The following is a 6,782-nucleotide window of genomic DNA, read 5'->3' as shown; positions in this document are numbered from 1 at the left end:
GCGTTGCCGTGAGCTGTGGTGTAGGTTGCAGACGCAGCTTGGATCCTGCGTTGCTGTGGCTCTGGCGTAGGCTAGTGGCTACAGCTCTGATTCGACCCCTAGCCTGGGAACCTCCATATGCCGCAGGAGCGGCCCAAGAAATAGCTAAAAAAAAAGAAAAAAGGAACAGTCTCTCAAGAGGCAAGAAAGCCACTGATTAAATCCCTCCCAAATACAGAATTATCAGTCAGCAGTCACTGTACCAACTGCCCAAGCTTCACAAATAGTCTCCCCTTAAGTCTGAGATTATGCCATTTTATGGGGAGGAGGAAACATGTTCAAAGAGAATTCAACCTTGTTTGAAACAAGCCCACATGCTCTATAGACTACAAGCACTGTGAGGACAGCTTCATTACCACTATGCCTCCCTTTATGACCACCAAAACCAGTGTTCTGATGGGACCAAGATCTGATGGAGAAGAGAACTAAGTAGAGGTCTACTTCCTAAGATCAGTGGTGGATCAGATCCTGGATTGAACAGTATTCTTTACACCTTCGAGATACGTATATTTTACAATATTTCTTATATGCCATATTATTTTTAAGTGGGAAAAAAATAACTACACCCAAAAATCTTGATAATAGGAGTGCCAGACATGGCGCTATAGGTTAAGAATCCGACTGCAGGAGTTCTTGTGGCTCAGTTGTAACAAAGCCAACTAGTACCCAAGAGGACTCAGGTTTGATCCCTATACACACTCACAGGTTTAAGGATCCTGTTACTGTGAGCTGCGGTGGTGTGGGTGGTAGATGAGGCTTGGCACCCGCATTGCTATGGCTATGATGTAGACTGGCAGCTGGAGCTTTGATTGGACCCCTAGCCTGGGAACTTTTATATGCTGCAGGAGCAGCCCTTAAAAAAAAGAGGGAGAGAGAGAATCCAACTGTAGCGGCCCAGGTTGCTGCAGAGGTGAAAATTCAAACCCCGGCTGATGCAGTGGGTTAAAGGATAAGGCGTTGCCACAACTGCGGCATACGTGGTAGCTGTGGCTCAGATTCAACCCCTGGCAGGAAAATTTCCGTATGCCACAGGTGCGGCTATACAATAAAATAAAATAATAACAAAATAATAAAGAAAAAAATAAGAGCATGAGAAAAAGTGCTGGACCAACTCCCGCAACCGGCTGAATTCTAAGCTCACTCCAAGATGAGATGTCAAAAAGGAACCAGTGCAAAACGTAGTTGGGGTATGACGAGAAAAAGAGAAAGAAAAGCAAATGGCTGACTACACGCATACTGCAGCAAGAATGGCCAGGAGACATAGGAAATCAAGAAATATTTCAAACTGAAATATAAGAAGCTGATGAAGAACACAGAGAGGCAGATTTAAAAGGAAGAAATAAAACTTCTGGAGAAGAAAATCTCAAAGGTTTGAAAATATTTCCTCACAGAACAGAAAACCCTGTAGGAGAAAAGTTTTCGAGTAATAAAGCCTTATGCAAGTTCTTGAGTCTTTAAATGTGAACGTACTACCTTAGGAAACAAAAATGAACTGAAGTAAAAAGAGCTTTTTTCCAACCACGGCTACACCCTGAAAGTGTCCCTACAGGCTGGCGCAGACCTCTCATACGTCCGGGTGTTAGAATGCGGACCCATTCAGGACTCCCCGACATTCCCGCCTTACAAAAGGGATTCTCCTCAAACTCGCCCCCTTCTGGCCCGCCTTGTCTCCGTCTTCCCAGGCTGGCGATTCCACCACCAGAGTCAAAGATACCGTTGGCGGCCTCTGCAACGACTCTCTTCGCTTCCAGATCGCACACCCTCAGTCCCTCCCCCAGGGCCCCCAATCCCCAGTCGATCCCGGGTGTGCGAGTCTCAAACAGGCCATCCGTCCCACCCCTCACTTAGGGCTCCAAGTCTCCACGCTCTCCCTCTTCTTCACATCCGGCACCTCAGTCTTCCCTCTGAGAACTTAGAGGAGGGTGGAACGACGGGGACTGGATAGTAGCAGCTGAGGCTAATTCATCTTTCCAATATTTACCACCGTAGGCGGAGCTATCAAGGGGCAGGGTTAGGTACGCAGCGGGCCTAAGTCAACATCTCGCGCCCAAGGTGCGCAAGCGCCGCTTCCGGAACTCCCTTCTGCTCTAACGCGCCCTGCCCCCTCTCGGTCCTGCGCCCAAGCACCCGGGAACAGCAACCCAGGGAGCCCGCTTCCCCGCCCCACTTCCGGGTTCTCGCCAAACCCCACCTTCTTCTCCGGGAAGACGTGGCGCAATTCTACTTACAGAACTGAGCCGGAAGGACGTAAAGACAGCGGAGGGGCAGGGTCCGGTAGGCAGGAGTCCAGGGGCGGGGCCACGGGCGCGAGAGCGCCATTTTGATGCTCCCGGAGCGGAGCCCGAGATTGGCCAGCCAGGCGCAGGGCGGGGCCGCGGCCAGCCGCCCAGACGCTGCGGGTTGGGGAGGGTGGGTGAGCACTGCTCTCTCGGTGGCGGGGGTGAGAGGAGGGAAGAAGAGGGGAAGGCAGGGCGTGGGGAGAGGAGGGCGTACACAGCGTTCTTGAGCCTCAAAGGACATTGACTGAGGGGGTACTCAGAAGAGTGCGCCCAAAGGACTGCTGGGTTGAAGACCAGCGTGACCTAAGAAAATGACAGTCATTTCCTGCTGAGGAAGAAGAAGGAGGGACCCGAGAACCCCGGAGACCGACAAAGGCGTCTCCGAGAGCAGAACCTGAAGGGCGGCCGATGGGTGTACTCAGCTGTAGAGTACCTTCAGGTGACCTCACCTGATTCCTTCAGAGAGCAGGGCTTTCGCCTCAGGCTTGGTCGGCAGATACAAAGTGCAGGGGCAGAGGATGTCACCACCTTCTCTTCTGGGAGGGACATGGCGCCAGTTCAGTGTCATCTACGTTTCTGTTTTTCACCAAGACCAGCTGTTTTTGCTCTAAACAAGATAGACTGAACTTTCCAGACCTTGGTGAGGAGTTATTTGTTAAACACATATACACAGTCGCAATTAGCAGGATCGGGGACCAAGAGTTCTCATACTCTGTAGCAAACTTGTTAACCAACCAATCTCCTTTCTCTCTTAATTATCAGGTTCCCCGCTAAGAAGAAAAGGAGCCCTGAAAGCCACCTTTGGTTACTGGCCTGAAATGCCCTGAGGAACATAAGCAACGTCATGGAATTTTTACATCAGATGAGGTCTCTAATGAGATGGAAGGTGAAGAAAATAAGACTGATTGTGTCTAAACAGATATACAGACACTGCAGCCACAAAAAGTTGACCAAACATTCCTGCCCTAGCAAAGGTGAATGACTATTGCTTCTCCAACGACAACTCTTACCCTATTCCATTCCTCCTGCTTTCCTGATGAAAAGTATTAAGCAAATCACTGAATTGCCTCTGCTTTTGACAGCACCAGAATAAACCCCTGTTTCTTTGGGCCTTCCCCAAAATCACCTAACACAAGCCAGAATACTATAATAAGCCCTCTTTAACATTCCCTTTCTGAGATGCTACATAATTACCCAGAGTGTAAAGTTTCCCTCAACACAGCAGCTAATAACCCTTCAATATTTGACAATAACTGATTTGGTAGTCTTTGGTGGGCACCACCAGTATAAAAAAACCTACATTTATAAATTGTACATGACCATAGAAGACTTTAGAGCCTATACTCTAATGAGAAATCAAACCTTAAAGTGAATGGTAAAATGGGACAAAATCTTGGTATATTAAAAGCTTGTAGAGAATTCTCTTGTGGCACATTAAGTTAAGGATCTGGGCTTGTCACTGCCATGGTTCAGGTCACAGCTGTGGCTCCAGGTCGGTCATGGCCCCAGAACCTCCACATGCCTTGGGCACAGCCAAAAAAATAAATAAGGAGTTCCCACTGTGGCACAGAGGGTTAAGGATCCAGCATTATCTCTGTGGCACGGGTTATATACCTGGTCCGGTGCAGCGGGTTAAGGATCTGGCGTTGTGGCAGCTGCAGATTCAATCTCTGGCCCAGGAACTTTCATTTGCCTCGGGTGTGGCCAAAGAAACAAAAAATAAAGGAAAAAAAAAATTAAAAAGTGAGGGCTTCAGTCACACTAGCCACATTTCAAGTGCTCAACAAGCCTGTTGTGGCTAAATGGCTTCCTTATCATACCATGCAGCTTTTGACTAAGGAAAAGGAGGAACTGAAACCCTACTATCTGAAACCACCACTCTGAAAGGCTCCCCTCTGGCTCTGACTCTCCTCTAAGTCACTGCCCTTCTTCACTCCACCTTGGAAAGTTAGAACCTGTTATTTAAGACTTAGATGTGGGGCTCATATGAATTACTTCAGAAAAAGCTTCCATTTCCTTGAGGGAGTTTCACTTGTATACAGAAGTGCAGCTTTCTAAGGTGTTAGCCATCCACTTTAACTCTGTGGGTGTAGTATTTCTCAGAAGAAAGGCACCAGAGACTTCCTCTATCTCCATTTGTCACCCTGTGAACTTTTATCCCAGTTAATTAATTAATTAATTAATTGTCTTTTTAGAGGTTCCCGGGCTAGAGGTCCAATTGGAGTTATAGTCACTGGCCTACAACAGAGCTGCAGCAGTGCAGGATCCGAGCTGTGTCTGTGACCTACACCACAGCTCACAGCAACGCTGGATCCTTAACCCACTGAGCAAGGCCAGGGATTGAACCTGCATCCTCATGGATGCTAGTTGGGTTCATTAACCGCTGAGCAACGACAGGAACTCCTGAGTAGATTATTAAACAATGAAATTAATGTGATTCAATGTCTAAAATTGAAGGCAGCTTTATAAAGTTGTCTCATTTGTGAATAGCACAGAGATTAAAAATCTCCAGGACAGAAGAATGATGGAATGACATGAAGCATCATGAGGTTTGCATATTTTTTCTAGGCCCTAAGTGTGGTTGGCTTTTATTTACAGTTTTCAGCACAATTAAGTTTCCTCACAATGCTTGATATGTATTTTAGACAAGGGTTGTTTGGAGTTGTATTTTTTTTTTTTTTTTTTAGTAATCTTTGGTTACTTTATGATTTAATCAGATTTTCTGTTGTCAAAGTCTTTAGTTACACATGGCTCCTAAGAATTGTTTTTTTCTTTCTCACTTCTCAGAAAAGAGTAAAAACCCTCAGCTTTTTGGTAAGCTCTCTAAAGGCAAGGATGGACAGAACGGAACTATTGAATTCCCTTTATCTTCCATAGCATTACTCATGGGGCTCAAATAACTTCTCAGTAAATATTTGTTGATTGCTAGAAATGCTTTTTCTGTAGATGTTCACATGTGTTCTAGATGAAATTATCCAGTTTTATTTTTATTTTTGTTTATTTTACTTTTTATTTTTTTGGCCATGACCAAGGCACATGTAAGTTCCAGGGTCAGGGATCAAACTCGTGCCACAGCAATAATCCAAGCTGCTGTGGTGATAATGCTGGATTCTTAACCAGCTGTGCCCCAGGAGAACTCCCAGTTTTATTTTAAAAGTGTTAAATGTCTTTGTCTCCCACCAGTGATGAAGGGCAGCATCTAAGTTTATCTCCTTCCTGCTGTATCCTGAGGAGCTGGATGGTCCCCTGCCTGAAGGAAGAACCAAAGTAGTGTTGAATTAATAGATAAATGAAGCTAACTACTTTTTACAGTAAAGTGCTTTAAAATGAATATGTAATTGCATTTATTAATCCTTGGGAAGAACTCACATAAATATTTTAAGTATTAAAAAATAGAGCAAGGGAGTTTTTTCTGTGGCAATGGGATCCGAGGTTTCTTGGGAGAACTGAGACACGGGTTCAATCCCCGGCCTGGCACCATGGGTTGTTGCCCCAAGTGTGGCTGGGATCTGATCCCTGGTGCAGGAGGAACTCCATATACAGTGGGGTGGCAAAAAAAAAAAGAGCAAGGATTTCTCCAGTGGCGCAGCAGGTTAGGGATCCTGTGTTGTCACTGCAGCAACTTGGATTGCTGCTGTGGTGTGGGTTCGACCCCTGGCCCAGGAACTTCCACATAGTGCAGTGCAGCCAAAAGAACAAAACAAAGCAAACAGCCTCACTGAAGGGGCATAATTGCCCAAGTACATTCAGCACTAGGAAGAGCCATGTTCACCAGAGCTCAGCCATGGAAACGGGCCTCTGTCAGTTGTGGTCAGGATGAATGAAAACAACCTTTGTGATTCTAAGTCAGCCAGCATCCAAATAGAAAACAAAGAGTTCATATATAGTTCACATTTTCAGGAAATGACAAATAGCTTTTCATTGCATTTATGAATTTCGTAAATGTCCTTACAGATTTTCAATAAATTTACACAATAAATATTCAATAAATTTATAGATTCATTATTTGTGATCACATTGTAGATTGTGTCAGGTGGTCCATTCATCTAAAGACAAAAGAACTGCCCTCACCATTAGTAGGTTGTCAATTATCGAGCATCATACAGGCCAGAAAAGAAGAGTCATGGTTAAGACTCATTTCACTGTTGAGGACACTCAGCCCAGCCAAAGTAAGGGATTTTTTCAAAGTTGCCCAAGTAGTAAATGGTGCACAAAACCCCAGAGTGCTTGGGTCTCATTCTAACAACCTTTTCTTAAGGCAAACTGATTCTTTGCTCTGTGTGTGTGTGTATTCCTCGCTTTAAACAGCAGTGTGGGACTGTCAAAGGGCCATGAAAGCTGAAACCATGCAAAGCCATCTTAATGGGAAAAATTATGACTGTTCTGCGACCTTTAAAAAATTTTACCAAAACACTAAAAACTCTCTTGACAGTTGTTAAGTGTATTGAGAAATGAAAAAATACT

The 6,782-nt window shown here is 45.3% G+C and overlaps 1 long non-coding RNA gene across 2 annotated transcripts; it reads left to right on the top strand.

The window, feature by feature from the left end:
- On the top strand, positions 2,332 to 6,299 carry LOC100737817. Of its 2 annotated transcripts, XR_135407.4 has the most exons (3): positions 2,336 to 2,958; positions 3,081 to 3,292; positions 5,502 to 5,649. It is a non-coding gene; the product is annotated as an uncharacterized LOC100737817 (long non-coding RNA). The 2 variants fall into 2 exon arrangements; XR_002338868.1 differs by having other exon boundaries at positions 2,332 to 2,958; positions 3,081 to 6,299.

This window comes from Sus scrofa, chromosome 14 (assembly GCF_000003025.6).
Source record: "Sus scrofa isolate TJ Tabasco breed Duroc chromosome 14, Sscrofa11.1, whole genome shotgun sequence".
NCBI lineage: Eukaryota > Metazoa > Chordata > Mammalia > Artiodactyla > Suidae > Sus > Sus scrofa.
This window is presented reverse-complemented; position numbering and strand designations above follow the sequence as displayed.